Source organism: Lepisma saccharinum, chromosome 1 (assembly GCF_977018435.1).
Source record: "Lepisma saccharinum chromosome 1, izLepSacc3.1, whole genome shotgun sequence".
Taxonomy (NCBI): Eukaryota; Metazoa; Arthropoda; class Insecta; order Zygentoma; family Lepismatidae; genus Lepisma; species Lepisma saccharinum.
The window spans coordinates 87,504,488-87,522,482 of record NC_139229.1 but is presented as its reverse complement, the minus strand read 5'-3'; the positions used below and the strand labels follow the sequence as shown (position 1 = coordinate 87,522,482).

At 38.8% G+C, this 17,995-nt stretch overlaps 1 protein-coding gene across 2 annotated transcripts in view; it reads right to left on the bottom strand.

Moving 5' to 3' along the window:
- Positions 1-17,995, bottom strand: part of Oct-TyrR (Octopamine-Tyramine receptor) — a 554,641-nt gene that overhangs the window by 76,447 nt on the left and 460,199 nt on the right. The window lies entirely within an intron of this gene.

Here is a 17,995-nt window from a genome sequence, read left to right as displayed (position 1 = left end):
TCTAAGTCCGGAGTTTGTTCTACTTTCCCTTGGAACAACACTGCTCCTAATCCAGTCAGGGACGCGTCACATAGCAGGCAGAAAGGCTTGGTGAAATCAGGCTGCGCTAGGGCAGGTAATTGGACTAACTCCTTCTTCAGAATTCGAAAACTAGCTTCATTTTCGTTAGTCCATTCCCATTTGACATTTTTTACTAATAATTTCTCCAAGTTTGCTGTCTTTCGAGACAGATCCTTTACGAACCTTCTTCTCCAGTTTAATAAACGTAAGAACTGTTGAAGATCCTTTTTACTTCGAGGTCTAGGAAATTTTAAGATAGCTTCATCCTTTTTAGGGTCGACTCGAACCCAACTTCCAGATAAAATATGGCCAAGATACTTAATCTCTGATTTCACCCATTGGCATTTTTTCAGTTTTACTGTAAATCCTTCGGCCTTTAGCTTGGATAAAACCCACTTTATGTGCTGGAAATGATTTTCCAGAGTTTCATCAAAGATCAGCAGGTCATCTATGTAGATGGTTAGGAACTCTTCAGTGTGAGGTTCAAACATAGATTGCATGGCATGCATAAATACAGCCACAGCGTTCGATAATCCAATAGGCATTCTCGTAAAACACCAGGAACGTCCTTTATATGAGAAAGCTGTATATTCTTGATGTTTATCGTCTATAGGGATTTGCAGATATCCGGAAGCTAAGTCTAGGCAACTAAAATACTTTTTTCCTCTGAATTTTTGTAAGGCTTCCTGTAAAACTGGTACCGTGTTTTTTGGAGTTATTATCAACTTGTTCAACTTTCGGAAATCAATACACGGTCTCACCGAACCATCAGGTTTATTGACCACCAGCAAAGGGTTTAGATATGGAGACTGACATTGCCGAATTACACCCCACTCTTTCCATAGTTCCAATTCTTCTTCCAACTTCTCTCTTTTTGCCATCGGAATGGGATACGGACTAGAATATACTGGTTCCTGGGACGTCAGAGGTATTGTACATTTAGCATTTTTTGCTAGTCCCGGTTTGCAGGAAAAAATCTCCTGGTATTCCAATAATAACTGCATCAATTCTTCTCTCCTTTCAAAGCTGAGTATCTCAGGAGAATAGGCTTTCTGTCTTATTTCTTCTTCATTGGCCATCCAGGCATCAACGATTACTTGACTAATACTGTTTTCAAAGTCCGACGTATTTTTTCCCGTCAAGGTATTTCTTCCTAATAATTCTTCTTCCACCAGCAGCCCTTCTTTCATTAAGTACAGTCTTTGGTTTTTTGTATCTAAATTTGCTTGATATTTCTCCAAAAATGGGTAGCCCATCAATAAGTCAGCATCTAAATTCCGACTTACATAGACCAAATCTTCAAATACACATCCCCCAATTTCAAAGTGAATTCTTCTACATCCTACTATTCTAGAACTTTCCTTTCCAGTAAAATCTCGTAGTTTCACTCCGGGACATTTCTGAAGTTTAAGTCCGGGTAACCTGTCCCGTAACTTAAGCCAAATTTTATATTTCATTATAGTGCATTCACTCCCTGTATCTATAGTGCACTTAATTTTTAATCCTAAAATTCGGGCGATAATTTCTGGTTTCTTGGACAACAATATTCCCCTATGTTCAGGTTCTTCTATTTTTTCCCATTCCTCATTTTCGATTTCTAATTCTAAATGCAATACTTCTAAAAAATCTTCGGTGAGGAAATTGTCGGTACTCTCATTTTTCGCCGATGCAGTTTTCCCTTCCGTTGTAAATGAGAGAGCTTCATTTACAACGAGGGTTGGTTTAAATTTTGATTTGGGAGCATTGAACCTTCCCAAGCTTGGGCGACAGGATTTAACTCAGTCGGGACTTCTTCAGTTTGGCAGGAGATTTCCTTTGTATTAGAATTTCTATTGAAGTGGTTGTTGGGGAAACGGGATTGGTTCCATGGTCGTCTATAAGGTTGACTTCTATTGCCGTTGCTATAGAAATTCCGCCCTTGGTAACCCCTCTGGTTTCTATTATTGTTCCTATTCGGATTCTGAGGTGTTCTGGTCGCTCCTTCACTTTCGTTGTTAAATCTAGACGAGACTATATTAGTCTGCCTAACTCTGGGTTGAAACGGCCTTCTGTCTTCCACCTTGGGGTTATCTCCCCTACTTATCTCCAGTTGTTCGGAAGCTTCATATCGACTAAGATAATTTGCTAGTTGTTCCATGGTTTTTGGATCTCGAGTCAATACTAGTTGTCGAACTTTCACAGGAAGTTGGCTGATTATCAAATGCAAGACTTCACCCTGATTTACTACTTCCACCAGATTGCAGTAGTTTCCATAGACTTCCCAGCAGTATTCTTCTAACGTTAATCCAAGGGACCTCTGAAATTTCTTATTCCTTAACAGCTGCATTTCTCGTTGTTTAGCCTCTAAGGAAGCATACTGCTTTCGAAATGCATAACAGAACTGATCAAAACTCTTCCACTTCCTTTAATTTGCTATAAACCAGGATTTGGCCTTTCCTGTCATTAAGGAAGGTAAAATTTTCAAACTGTAAAATTCTGAAACTTCCATTATATCTAGATAGGTCTTTAAACTTTAGATGTATCGTTCGGCCGAGACTGAATTTATTTCTCCAGAAAACTTCTCTAAAGCTTTTATATCTGCCAGTCTAAAATTCCGACACTTGGATTTCCTAACTCTGTTGTTAGTCTCTTCTTCCGAAAGGTGATTGAAGAATTCTTGTGACTTCTTCACTTTCTTTGAGCGTCGGCTTCTAGTCAACTCCGAACCTTCGTCGGACGTAGCACTAGAGGATGAGGGGTTACTTCTTTCAGTATACCTCCTCTTAGATACACTAGCGATAGGAGTGGCCAAATTGACAGAGTGAATCCTCTGACTTTGGTCTACTGAATTAGCACTCAAAGGTAGACGTTCTAATTTCATGGCCAAAGAATCTATTTCACTACAAGTTTTGTGAAATTGCCATTGTACTTCCTTTATTTCGTCTTCCATTTCCTTTCTTCTTTGCAGTTTTTCTTCCATCAAGCTCTTGGTAGTTTCAAGAATTAAACTTTCAAATAAGCTTGTTAAATCCGTTTCTTTTGTTTTCCTCTGACTTTTTTCTTCATCTATTTCTTCCAATAAGGCTTTCTGGGTTGCTTCCATCTGATCTTTCACTTCTTGACTCATTACTTGTTTAAATTCTTCCATTTCGGCCCTCGTTCCCTTTTGGCATTCTTCTACAGTTTTTTGTAACTCATTCTTATTGATCTTACACTCTAAACTTACTTCCTCTATTAATTCTCTCATCCTTTTACTATCTTCTTCTCTTTCTTTTTGTCTCTTCTCTTCATCTTCTTTTTTTTTCTGTCTCTTCTCTTCATCTTTCTGTCTTTTCTCTTCATCTTCTTGTCTCCACGTTTTCAATAAATCTATCATTTGGTTCGCAGATTCAGATTTGTTTTGACAACCTTGGCATTTAAAACTAGTTCTATCAACATCTTCATTCGTGGCATCCATATTCAAACAACTCAAGTGGAACAAACACTCGCATTCTTGACATTTGACAGTTCCTTCTTCGGACTTGGAGTCATCAGTGCAGCACTTAAAGGTCGCCATGTTTAATTTTCTTTGTTCCCCCTTAAATACCTTTTAGACATGACTAAATACTAATATTTGAGTTTTCACACTTTTAAAATGTAAGTCCTTTTTCTTGAAGAATATTTTCCAAACTAACGAAGTCTTTAAGTTATTGCTTCTTATAGTAATCTTCTACTCGTCGTTGGTCATCTTCTTCAACTGCAGCGGTCAGGATTCTTCAGCTTCTACGGCGCTACTGCAACTTCGCTTCTAACGAGGACCTCTTCCGTAATAGTCGTCTGGCTGGATTCTTCAATTGTCGAGCCTCTACGTTGTATGCCCAGTATCCAACGTCGGTGGTTGAAGTTCTAAACTGTCGTGGCCATCACGATGGGCGCCAAAAAGAATCTGTTACGTTCCTACCAACTTTCCTCACCCTTTACTCCTATAGTCGGGAGCATGGAGTCTCTAAGGGTCTACACTGAAACCTATCTTCAGGGTAGGTGCAGAACAAATCCAACCAACGTCGTGAAGTTTTAATGAAAAGTTTATTTACTGCTTGAGTGTTTACAGCCAGTGGTTAGGTAACTCGCAACTGGAACTTGGAGATTAATGGTTAATAGATAATTTCGAACTTTCTAGAAAGGTCAAACTAGGGTGGCCCAAACCTAGGTTTTACAGAAGAGCGGCATACACCTATTCACTTCTTCCTAGACTTAGAGTTATCACCCGAGATTGCCAATTTAGGTTTTTACAGAAGAGCGGCTTGCACCTATTCACTTCTTCCTAAATTGGAACTTATATCCCATTCGGCTAACCTAGGTTTTACAGAAGAGCGGCATACACCTATTCACTTCTTCCTAGATTAGACCGTTCCTATTTGGCCAGTCTAGGTCTTTAAAGAAGAGCGGCTTGCACCTATTCACTTCTACCTAGACTGACAACAGAACAGACCTCTTTACGGACCAAATTCCTTCGTATTTATACCCAAAGTTCCAGCCTCGAACACCTGTCTTTAGGTAATTTCTTATTACAATGCTCTAAATTACAACAGAAAGATATTTGAAAAATACATAGTTTGGCAATTAATAATTTACAAAGAAAGTTTACATATTCATTTGAGTTAACAATTATTTCTTTAACGTTGATAAAATCTTACATTTTGGAAATATACAAATTGAAATGTTCCGCCATTATTTAATTACAATTAGGTTAGTTCATCAAACATGGATAATCTTTGGTTGGCAAATCTATATTTACATAATAATAAATGCTCGTTGTCTTAAGCGAGCTGTCTTCATTTGATAGTTACAGAAAGGTGAATACATTAGTTCAACAACGCCTTGATTGGCGCGTTCATATTTGCGTCACAACATGTAGTATCACGGACATTAACAATGACTTGAGGTAACACTATATCAATTTTTCTTTTTAACACGGCATTGCAAAGTTACAAAATAAGTAAGGTCGTAACAAGCGGTGACGGCATTCAGAGTGATTGATCTGTTCTGAGGTGTGATGTGTGTGATATTTCTATTGCTGTTGATGACAAACACCAACGCACTCGGTTTGTGCAGCATCTACAAAGTGGGAAGCACGTCAGGAATAAAGAACTACGAAATGGTAAAGATGGGAAGCGACAGCAATTCATTGGTGAGGCGCTTGCATCTTCGAGTTCCAGAAATAAAAATGATTTTTTCAGTGAGACAGCAAGAACATTTATAGTGTGTGGAATACCTCTTTCGAAACTTAACAATCCTGTCATGAAATCATATTTGCAAAAATATACTGGGAAGTCAGTTCCAGATGAGACCACCTTAAGGAAATCTTACCTTCAACCTCTTTATGAAGCTAAAATCTCACAGATCATGCAAGTACAGCTGTAGTAGCTGACCATCCAGTCTATTTCATACTAAATGAAACCACAGCTAGGCTTTAGTAGCACCTCTCAATGGACATCAAGTGAAACCCATGGTTTTAAAAACTTATTTTCTCGGCAAATCAGATAATGCATGTGTAATGCAAAGTTTCAATGATGCATGTTTTGTATTGTGGCCGGAGGGCGTAAAATATGATAGTGTGGTTAGTTCTTACAGACCAAGCATCTTACATGTTAGCTGCATTTTCTAATCTGAAGAATATGTATCCTAACTTAAAACATGTGACCTGCATTGTTCATGCTTTGCATCGAGTTTGTGAAGCTTTTAAAGATGAATATACATATGTGAACGAATTTGTTTCTAGCATTAAGAAAATACTGAAAAAGGCTCCTTCTAGAATACAGAAGTACATAGAAATTACGAAACTTCCACTACCACCCTCTCCAATCCTCACTAGATGGGGCACATGGTTAAAAGCTGCAGTGTTTATTTGCAATAATTTCCATACAATATCGAAATTTTTAGATGCTTTGCCTAGTGATTCCTCAGCTGTAGAAAAAGCCAAAAAAACTTGCACTTAAACAGGAATTGCAAGATGAACTCTATATTGTACATGGCTTCAACAAAACTCGAGGAGCAGTGTCCTGAAAAGGAAGCACAGTGGGCTGTTTTGATGGATGTGCAACGAGAGCTGCAAGGGGTCGGGAAAGAGAAGTTAGAACAAAGTTTAGCCAAAAATCCTGATGTTCAAGAAGTCACAACCAACAAGGATGTGGATTACCGGTTGAAAACAAAGTACGCACCACTTGTGTCTCTTGACATTGAACGTTCTTTTTCAACTTACAAGTATCTGCTTAGTGACCGCAGATGTAGCCTCACTCAGAAGAACATAGAAATTTTGAATGTAATCTATTTTAACAGTTTTCTAGATGACTAATTCTAAGCAAGTAAGAAGAAGCATGTTTTCCTTTATGTCGCTTTCTAATGTATCAGAGAATTTTCTTTGCTTAGTTATATTAAACGATTTAAAACCAGAGAATACTCTATGTATTTATCCAGACAAGTTGAATCATATATGTATGCACTGCTCACAGTAAATTTTATATCTGAAAATTAGCACCTATTTTAGCACCTTTTTTGTACAAAAATTGGCACCTTTTTTGCACCTTTATTGGCAAATTTTTGCACCTAAAATTCCTAGCTCTAGCAATACTCGTATCGTTCTCCATCTCAGGTGCGTTATAAATACGAGCAGAAAGTTAATTAGATCCTACAGGTTATGCAACCCACATAACAGAAGTGTTAAGTTAGTTTCATAAGGCGCAGGCTTTTAAGCTTTACTGTTCGTACAGCCAACTGAGAAAGAAGTCCTGCATCTAATCTCATAATGTCGTGCTAGGCAAGCAGTCCTGGCTAGTAAGAAAACATGTCCGATGCCTCATTTCCACACACATTGCCCACCTGCTTATCGCTTAAACACGATTCAAACAAGACCTTGAACGAACGCGATAAAAAACCTACAGGAGGAAGGGGAGGGGGTGTTTAGATTTGCTGATATTCACCGAGAAGCGTGGATTTCCCTTCGACAGCCGAAGGCATTACGTAGTTGATTTTCGATCTTGCCACCCAAGTTCCCGGGTTCGATTCACGGCCTGCACATGGATGTTTTTTGTGAAGTTCCCTTCGTCAATTTAATTTAATTATTATCCATCCTGATCGTCGCGTTAGCCAGAAGTGGTAGAAAAGTGACTCTATATAACCAAAAACACAAATACATTAGTGATGCGGTTGCAGATATATTCACATATATAAATATCAGTTTGCGTGTGCCCACCCGTAAATGTGTTCTGATTTTATTCATTTTTTTGATTCATTTTTTGTTTTTAAAGTCCACTTTATGCACAGTAAGGCTAATCGGGACTGGACCTACAGTTTAAAGTGGGATCCGAACCACTTGTGCCTCCACCGGGTATCGAACCCGGGACCCCTTGATTACAAGGCAATAACGCTACCACTACGCCATCGGGGAGGGCTGATTTTATTCATGTGTGCCGGCAACAATACATCAAGTATAACACTATTTGTTTTGTTTTTTTTGTTTTTTTACCTGAAAACAACTTCATTCGATCTACTAATTGCGACTTATCTACAGTTAATTACAGGATCATTTCACTGTAATGTCACCATACTAGGAAAAGAAGTGCGGCTTTACAAATGCAACACTGGAATGAATCTACGTGTATCTGTCGGAGTTAGGATTTATATATGATAGTGACAAATGTGTCTCTCTGGTGTTTTTGTGTGCGTGTGCGTTCGCTCCCACACGTAATCTCTTAGATGAATTGTGTCAGTTCAAAAACAGCACTTGACATGTTGATCTTGTTGCAAAAAATATGTTTATTACAAGTAATGTAGGGGAATTAGAGCCAAATAAAGACATCTGAAAACAAATGGACAACGTAATGCGTTGCGAAGCCAGAGATCCTAGGTTCGAACTCTGGTCAGTCATGAATGTTTTTGTGCATTGTCATTTCATCAATTCATCCTTTTCATAGTCGAGATTAACATGAGAGATAGAAAAGCGACGATAAAATAACAAAAATCTTTGCTGCCTTAGTTGTCTCTTCACGATCTAGTCGTCGAAGGTTCCGGGTTCGAGTCTCAGCTTGGACATAGACATGTCTATTGGGGGTGTCCTTTCACAAATCTCACCCAACAATCGTTCATTTTCATTCTTACGACTGGGCAAGAGTAGCAGAGAGAAGCGACGTTTAAGTAAGAAAAATGCCAGTTTCTAGAGAGATAGAAGGCATCTCAAAGCCTGGTCAAGGGTAAATAGTAGTAGTGTGTGTCATTGTAAATTTTAAATATATACCTAGGTAACCAATCAAACGGAAAACGAATTCGAAACAAAATGTTGGCAATTTTCACATATTCCATGGCTCTACAGCCGTGGGAGGGCTTTGGTCTATCTTCTCACTGTCAGTCTCCTTCCCACAATCCTACCTAGAAGTGTGGAGATCTTCAACCGTTAATGGGGTGACGTGGAGTCGGCACGTCGAAACCTCAGCCGTTAGAGGAGATTTTTATGTTACACTATTCACTCGTAGCTCCCCAATTTCTTCACGATGGTGGGTTGCCACCGGTCCTATACACCGGCCGAGAACCCAAAGACTGAACCTACGTGGACTCGAACTAATGCCGTCACGCAGCGCCTTAGATAGCACGGCCACGGAAGACTGTTGGAAATGTAAGGCTCTTTTTTCCAGAAATATAAGAAGGCATTGACTGGTTGATCTTGATTTAGTTTATTTTACGCTAAATAACGAAATCAAATCAAAATTAGATTTTTACGTTGAGTTGCATTATATTCCATTATTAGCGTTACTTCGTTTATGAGGTATGAAATTTTAAAATGTTCTTAATTGCAATTTTAACCGCATATTAATTTTAATAATTACAGCAGCTAAATTCGTTTGTTTGGATGTTGTTTAAGTCTACTTCTTATGCTGACAGACTAATCGGGGCTGCACCTACAGGTTAAAGTAGGAACCGAATCACTATGTGCCTCCACATATCGAAACCGAACTCCTTGTTTACGAGGGACGATATTACAACTGCAACATCGGAGACGCCTGCAAGTTAGTTGCTTGATAAACTTTTTAAAAAAATTTCGTCATGAAACGAATGTAATTGGGAAATCATTAGTGCTTTCTTCTTCTCTTTTTAAAAATATATTAACAGCCATTAGAAGACCTGAGTTCTGTTTAAGAATTAGCGGGAGGGGTTCATGTCCACACTTTTTTGGTGATACGTATGAAAAAAGGGTCGGTGGGGATTAAGACCGATTGATTGATTGCTTTTGTTTGTTTTTGTCGCTTTTCTGCCACTATTGGCTAACCACGAAGATGAAGATGAGTGACGATATGGTGAAATTGATGAAGGGACACTCGTAAAGAACACCCATTCCCAGGTGGCCGGGAATCGAACCCGTGTCCTTGGCGACGTAGTGTGCTCTGCTAATCACTCCTCCACGTATGTCAGCAGTGTGGGTTAAGAGTTTGACATGTGAGTCTGAAATTTCGATGAACGCGTGCATGTGTCTCTGCTCCCTACCTTACCCCCCCCCCCCCCTTCGCGCGCACACAACACACCACGCTGACGCATTCACACACCTGATCATTTCATATCACGGTGCGGGCATTGGTATCGCTCACGCTCTGAAGTAAAGCAAGCGTATTGCGTATTGACTTGCAACTTATTACAGGACGTCATCCAATGCAAGGAAAAAGAGAAGTAAAGCTAATTTGTAGTGCGATAAGAACCTGTGTCTGTTGATCGAATCAGTGTTGGCTGTCTTGAGACCTTAACCGTGGTTTTTCGTTTAGCCGAGGCTCGGTTCGGGAGAGAGAGGGTAACGTAGTACTTTATGAGGCGAGTGTACATACACAACAGTGTGAAGGATTCTGGATTACATATTTTGCCTTCATCCGATAAACGTTGTTTCTTTTCTTGATTAATTATTTTATACATATAAATAGTAAAACCTTTCTTTGTAAGATGTCGCTCAATCAACATCAACTAATCATCGTTCATTCTCATCGTCCTGATTAGCCAAAAATGGCAAGAAAACGGCTCGTGATACACAATAAAATAATGTACAAAGCTTTAATTACAAACACACTAGCTTAAATGTGTAACAAAAGTTCTAGATATATTACATTAAGAAACATAATAAAACAGTTATAAGTGATGCCTAAGTTATTGAAATAATCGTTCCACACTGGAATTCGAACAATCCTTTATTAGAATTGGGTTTTATTAATAGGTATGACGTCATAAACGATACAAGTAATTACATGAATAGTTCTTATTTTACAGTATGGTGTAGTTAGAGATAATATATTAATTAAAAATTCAATAATTAAATATTTCATATTTTAAAAAAAATAATTTATATTAATTTTCAAATATTGTACTATTACTAAATCTCAGAAACTGTTTATTAAATTGTGTTTGTGAATTCTTTATTTTTCATGAATTGATTTTTTCACCTAATTTCCATGTTATTGCTATTAACATGGTGTTCTTCTTCTGAGCATATGACGTCAGGATGCGTACAACCGCCATGTTTGCGACCAATTTTATTTGTCGTTTGCAAGGAAACATCCACCACGTAGCGTTCGGAACATCTGCACCAATTGCCACGTGCATTCTAAATCACGAACGTTTGTGTTAGTATCTCCCGCCCGCTTGAATTCCGTAATGGCCTCCATAATGGCTGCTCGAAGCCACAATGCAACAGTTTGTGACGTACGTGAAACTCAACTACACAATACAATGAAAAACGTAGGTCTTAAACTCAATGATCCTTGTGGCATAAAGTGGACAAATAATTTTGTTTCAAAGTTTTACAGCACTTTTAAACAGGATAATTACATTTTATATTGAAAAATTATTAACGTGTTACAGTGGAATTTGACATAAGAAGAACACTCATTACAAATTCATTTTTGCAAATAGCCTCGTGCAGTAAGTTCATGTTTAGTACAAACTAATGCATTTTGCACGGTAAAATATTAACAATTCTGTCTCGAAACGTGATACGAGTACCATAATTCTATTTCATGGTTTGATCTTAAGCGACCGGACACGATGTTTCTAGAAAGTCTCCCTGTATAATGAAAATGAGAGTTTACGCAGCATTGCCCTTTGAGTAAAAAAATCACGGTTGGGTTGGAAAAGAATTAGATTAACCATTAACGGTTTCAATTAAGGCTCGCTAGCCCAGAGATATGTATTCTGGCCGTTGGGGAGAGGCGAGGAATTAAGCCAGAGGGACGAATGCGCTGCGTCGGAAATTGACGGAACGAGGAGAAATATAGGCATCTGGGGAGAGAGAGAGAGAGAGAGCGGGAGTAGAGAGCAAGGGAGACACAGAGAAAGAAGGAGAATATGAGAGAGAAGGGAGGGGATGATACAGAGAGAGGTGGGAGGATGATACGATAAATATTCGAAAGATGAGAGAAATAAACGAATGAAGCCCATAAATAAAAGAGGAAATGACATAGAAAGTGAAAGAAAGAGAAAATAGCGAATGGAGATGGGTAGAGAAAAGTTATTAGAGAGAATAAGAGAGAGAGAGACAGGTAGAGAGCGAGGAAGACAGACTGTGTGTGTGTGTGCGTGAGAGTAAGTGAGTGAGTGAGTGAGTGTGTGTGTGTGTGTGTGTGAGAGAGAGAGAGAGAGAGATACATAGACTGAAAAAGAGGGATAGCTACGAAAATAGACACACGAAAGACAGATATTGATTGATTGAACTGTTGTTTTATGTCCACATTATGCACAGAAAAGCTAATCGGGACTGGACCTACAGTTTAAAGTGGGATCCGAACCACTATGTGCCTCCAACGGCTATCGAACCCGGGAGAGAGGGAGATAAAGAGAATTAAACATATAGCACGAAAGAGAGAGATAATAATTACGTGGAGATATAGATAGAAGGAAAAATAGAGCAAGAAAGATAAAGTTATTGATAAAGAGAAGACGTAGATAGAGAAAAAAAGAGAGTGGAATATGTAGAAGACATGCCCAGAGAGGTGGGAGAAAGAGACGAAAACAGACATACAATGGAGAGAGAGATAAGGAGCCCGAAAGAGAAATATGGTGATAAAGGCGACAAATAGATAGAATCAAAAATAGAGTGAATTGTGACGTATAAGCACAGAGAAGAGAGGGGAGAGAGAGAGAGAGAGAGAGATAGTTACGAGGACGGAGACAAAGAGTGTTTGTGTGTATGCGTGTGTGAGCAAGCGTGTGTGTGTGTGTGTGTGTGTGTGTGTGTGTGTGTGTGTGTGTGTGTGAGAGAGAGAGAGAGAGAGAGAGAGAGAGAGAGAGAGATTATCTGCAGAAATCAAAGCAACCATAAATCCACATCAAACACTGATTTAAAACGCGCATCATAAACACCGCAAATGGGGGAAGAGAATGCTCAAAACGGGTTAAACTGAAACAATTTCCTGGCTGCAAGCATTTCGTTTCGCATATGTACTCAACGAGTGAAAAATATTAAGGGAAAATATCTTTCTACAATGTCCTTCCTTAAGAATACATCTTATTAGTTTGACAGGCACCAAATCCTCAGGTATTAGGAATTTTGTCATCGAATCTTGATAACATACATTTCGCTGAAAAAAGGGTGTTAAATCTACCCCCTGAACATACGAGGAAGGCATATGGGGGCAAGGACGTATCTAGGGGTCCAGTGGATACAGATCCCTCCCGAAAGACTTGCCAAGTAATGTAAATAAATAATGGGAATGTACTTGTTTAGCATTTGTTGTATAATCGAGTTATTTATTTCTTTTGAACTTACTGGAAGGCAAGTATTATATTGGGATCATACGGCTTTGAACGACAGTACCAAATAAGATTTATGCAATATTTATTACTACTTAGAATAATATGCATAAAATATTAATTAGGAGCTTTACTATTCGTCAACTGCACCTACTCTCTTTTTTCAATAAATATTCATTTCTTTATCTTTTTTACATTAATTTCCGTGCCAGAAATTTATAAAAGTATAGTAAAATGTCGTTAATCTGTACTAATGGGGGGGGGGATAAGTTGACCGGTTTAACGAAAGTCCGGATTAACTGAAATAACCTAAAAGAACAGTAGAACTCCGTTTATAGCAACAAAACACGTTTATTATGGTGTATTTACAGGGCGTAGGCCTAAATACACTATACAGTACAGTACAAAGTCTGCGGGAAACATAATTTCATCAGTGGTTGACTGCCTTTTCTTTGGGAAGTTCTCTTGTTGACTTCTAGCCACATTTAAAACTTTGCATTCTGCTTTTACTTTTTATCTTGCCTTTTGCCCTTATCGGGGTTCGAATTAACGAGGTTTTACTGTATTGGCGATCTTAACTACATGATAACATTAAATATGGAACATATATTAAGATTTAATTTTAAAAAAAAAGTTTGTTGAGATCGGGCCATTGCTTTCAGAGGTATAGTCATTTTTTCAAATGTCAACATCCGCCATCTTGGATTGGCCGCCATTTCTATTAGCTACCACCTTGAGATGACAAGCATGTTTCTTTTTGTATCCTTGCACACCCATATAACTGTGTCATAAAGGAATATTAGTACCCCCCAAATTATACGAACATCTTGGCTGGCCCATAGACTAATAAAATTAACATGTTAATTTAAACATTTATGTTTATTATTATTATTTCTGATGCACTTTGTTCGGAGAACCTCAAGATATATACTTCTAGATACGTGCCTGATTGGGAGGGGTGTAGGGGGGTTGGAGATACAGCCTCGTATATTCCCATTCTTGGTCATTTGGAAACGCGATGTGATCAAAACCACGCTTGGACCACCTTGCCTTACAAGGTTACTTCCAGCTACCATTTTCATTAGAAACAGGGTGAATCATATTTTCGAAAAAAATCCCACCTCGGTTCACCCATCATGGGAATCGAATCCGAGTCTCCTATCTGATCAACTCCCTGAACAACAGTGGTTCTTTAGATAGATAGCACTGAGATATATTGAAATAAAACTCCCTTCACGAGCACATTTTCCTCAACCATTTTGAACTTTCCCAAAGGCTTAAATGAGCAAATAAAGGAATTACGACGATACATCTGCTAATTCTCCCAGGGTTTTAATCTTGCCCACGTTTACAATTACTTCACCAAAGTTAAAAGCGCGAAAAAATGACAGAATTTATTTTCAAACTTAGAAACCATAAAGCAAACCGTTTCCATGACGTCGACACAAAAACCAGACAGAACGTATCATAAACATCCCAGACAATTATTGCCTCCATCACTTCAGACATGCAACGAGCACTTTGTTTTTGCACAACAAACGAACGCAAAGGCTAAAAAGCCAATTAAAACGCTTCATTGTTCTCGTAAAGTATCCTTTTTCAACGTCGAGTCATTTTTATTTCCACGCCGGGAAAAATTAAGTCGTCGATCCAGATGATGGGAGACAAGATAGCCCCACGATATAACCGTACAAAGGGGAGATTGATCATTCCTATTATCTTTCAAAGCCTTTGCTTAGATGGATCTTCATATAAAATGTGATGCAGAGTGATCCATTGCAGCATCACAAAAGCAAGTATAATGTGTGAAGCATTCAAAAAAGATTAGTAGGAATGGGTTCAGTTATTATCTATCTTTGGTTCTTATGTGTGCAGATGTAACATGTGCACGTATGTGCACAACTGTTCACAAATGTTGTGAACAGGCTTTACATGTGTTGAACAGAAGTGGTAGAGTGAATATATTATGTTCTTTTGTTGTAAACGATGAGAACGAACGGGAAAATTTAATGAAAATAAACTTTTTGTGTATGTACATAATTGTAAACACGATTATGTCAAACTTGTTTGCAACACTTGTGAATAACCGTGCACCTCGTGTCCGTGCTTACATCATCTGCAAACTTGAAAACGGAGGATATGTAAAAAACTGATCCCATTCCTACTTCATTCTATATTGCGTAAAAATTATGTGATTTTTTTTCAGGGTATGCCAAACGCTGTCCATAAGACGGAAATTGGTAGGTTTTTGTTTTTAGGACAATTTATCATCATAGGTTAAGTGACTGATCTATCTGTGTTGCTGATCACTTTATTATTTAAGCAACTTCTTTACGGCTGCAAACTATGACTAACTTAACGGATGGCATAATCGAGTGCTACCCATGGATTGGTTGGTTTCTAACGAATGGGGATAAAGGAGGCGATGATCGCTTCTGGTATGTGTGGACTTCTATTTATACCACTCCGTTGCTGAACTTCCTAACTTCTAGGCTGATAGCATAAATTCCTTCATTTTGGTAGATTCTAATTGTTTCCAGAAGACAGGTTGGTCAATAGTAAATGCTAGCCAATAGTAGCATCTCGCAAATGATGTCATATTAATTGTCTTAATTGCTTTAAGCTAACACATGAAAACGAAAACAAATTAAGACTTTCTATCTGAAACTGGTCATACGTGAACTAATTAATTTCACAATTTAATAGTTCTTCGTCTTGTGATTTTATCGTAGCCTAAGGAACGCTTTGTTCTGGTTGGACTAAGTGAAAAGTCAAAGAGTAGATAACCATATGCTGAATGGATATGATCCGGGATATAAAATATGCACGAATCTGGAAAAGAGTCGGCAGGAAGAAAATGAATTTGAATTCGCCAAAGCAAAAGGAAAACGTGAAGTAAGGGAAATATTGCCGGCATCCGGTCTTTCTTATCAACGTCACCTTTCAACGGGGGTTGCTGATACAATAAAATAAAGAGGAACACCAACTATGCACGATAGGATCTAATGAATTTCTTCCCCTTTGTTGAGATTCCGAATACCGCTTGCATTATCCACAATGACGTACGTTCAACGAAAACAGAGCGGAATGTTATAGCATGTTGCAAAAAAGTATGAACAAAGATTGGAAGGATGTTCTACGGCCAGACAGAAGAGGTAAAGTCTATGTCAGAATAGCTGAAATTGGTCAATAACTGGTTATGTTGATTGATTTTGGGTGTGTCAACACTTGGGCTACTTGCATCAGTCACCTTATACAGGGCCAACCCCTTTACCATAACTAAAATCAACAAGTGTCGGTGAGGACTGAGATCTCCTTCCATAGAAGCCGCGGTAGGTCAGTTGGTATAGTGTCTGGTTAACACAAGGAAAATCAGGGTTCGAATCCCGGTGCAAATGATGTGGAACAGGAATTGTCCCACTCATTTCCCTGTTTCTGCGGGGCTCTGAGGCCCACTCAGCCTCGTATCAATAGGTACCTGGGGACAATCCTGAGGGGTAAAGGCGGCCTGGTGCTGGTCGCATCATCCCAACTATGGCCGAGATCAAGAATATGTGGAGCTCTATACCTTTACATCACCCCATATGCCTTCATGTCATGTGTGTGCACACGCACATGGGTACCTTTACCTTACCTTTTACATGTTAAAAGTTGAGGTTGTAAATGGGTACCCAGCACATATAAGGGCAAAACACAAGGCAACATACAGTCCTAAAGAAGATTATACAGACAAGCCTCGTGGGACCTGCAACATTGTTCTACGTGAAAGCGGGGTTTACGTTTTGGTACATTCTGAAAAGGTCAAGTGGTGGGATGGTGCTTCCGCTGACACGAATTCTACCGGAAATAGGATGAAACAAAAATAAGTAAACGCAGCTTTATGCTAAAAGCACCGTTGGCGACAGACGCGGGCTCGCCAACGGTTTTAACGATCGGAAATTCGAATCCACCAAAAAGAGAAGAAAGAATAAATATAAGAAAACAAAGAAGATCATACGTAGCGAGGGTGAGAGACAGAGAGAGACAAAAGAAGGAACGTATATAAGCATAGAAAGGAGAAATGGATGAAATGGGCAGATGAGTGGGAAAAGACAGAAAAGGATAGAACCAGATAGGAAATATTACGCAGAGGAAAACAGCAAAACACAGAGAAGGAAGATATGCAAGTAATAGTGAAAGAGAGAGAGAGATATATAGAGAGGTAAAGAGATGGACGAAAATAACGCACGAAGCTAGAGAGAAAAGTGTGGAGGGAATCAGAAAAAATAAAAGATTGGAAATGACATGAAAGAGGAGATATACAAAAAATAAAACATACATAGCACACAACAACATACATAGCGAGAGAGAGAGAGAGAAGAGTGAAATATATAAGTAGAGAAACAGACATATAGAGGAAAAGAGGAGATAGGTACAAAGAAACAGAAACTAATAAAGCCAGATAGGAAAGGACATGGAAAAGGAAACACCAACACAGAGACACAAGCAGAAGATACAAGAAAAGAGAGAGAGTTTGTGCAAGCACTTTTCTTATTTAGCGTCACATTTCTGGTACTTTAGGATAATCGTGACGATGACTATGAATGATAAGATAAAATTGATAAAGAGAGACTGTAAAATGAATATACATACCAGGGTCACCAGAAAACAAGATGATGAGATAGTGAGTCTACCACAGAAAAGAGAAGAGAAGCGTATGGATAAAGGAAGAAAGTTTCAGAAGGTAAGAGACACAGACACACACGCACGGGGGCTGGAAGTGGAGGAGAGCTCCGCAGAATATTGAATTCCCTCGTTAACGGTTGAAGAAGTTTTGGAAAGCTCCGATCTCGTTCCCCGATTAATAGATTTCCAGGAAGTCTGTCACGCTCCCAGGTTTCCAGCAGTGAGGTCTCTCCACCTCTCTTCACCCAACCATAGCCTTTGATTCCAGTGTGAGCTCATAACTAGCCATCATCTCCAATGGGACCCAATCCGAGAGTTCAGAGGCAATTACGCTCTCCGTAGAAGGGATAAGGTTTCCACCTCAACATGTGGTTACAGTGGGGAGAGGAGCTGAGCAGTCTTTCTTTCATGTCGTTCTGTACTAATAGAGACATCTAGAAGGAAGCTGGTATTGATCTAGCTTCCATCATGTAACCCTTATTACTATTTAAGCCATTTTCGCATCAATGTCATTATGTTAATTCCCCTGTACGTT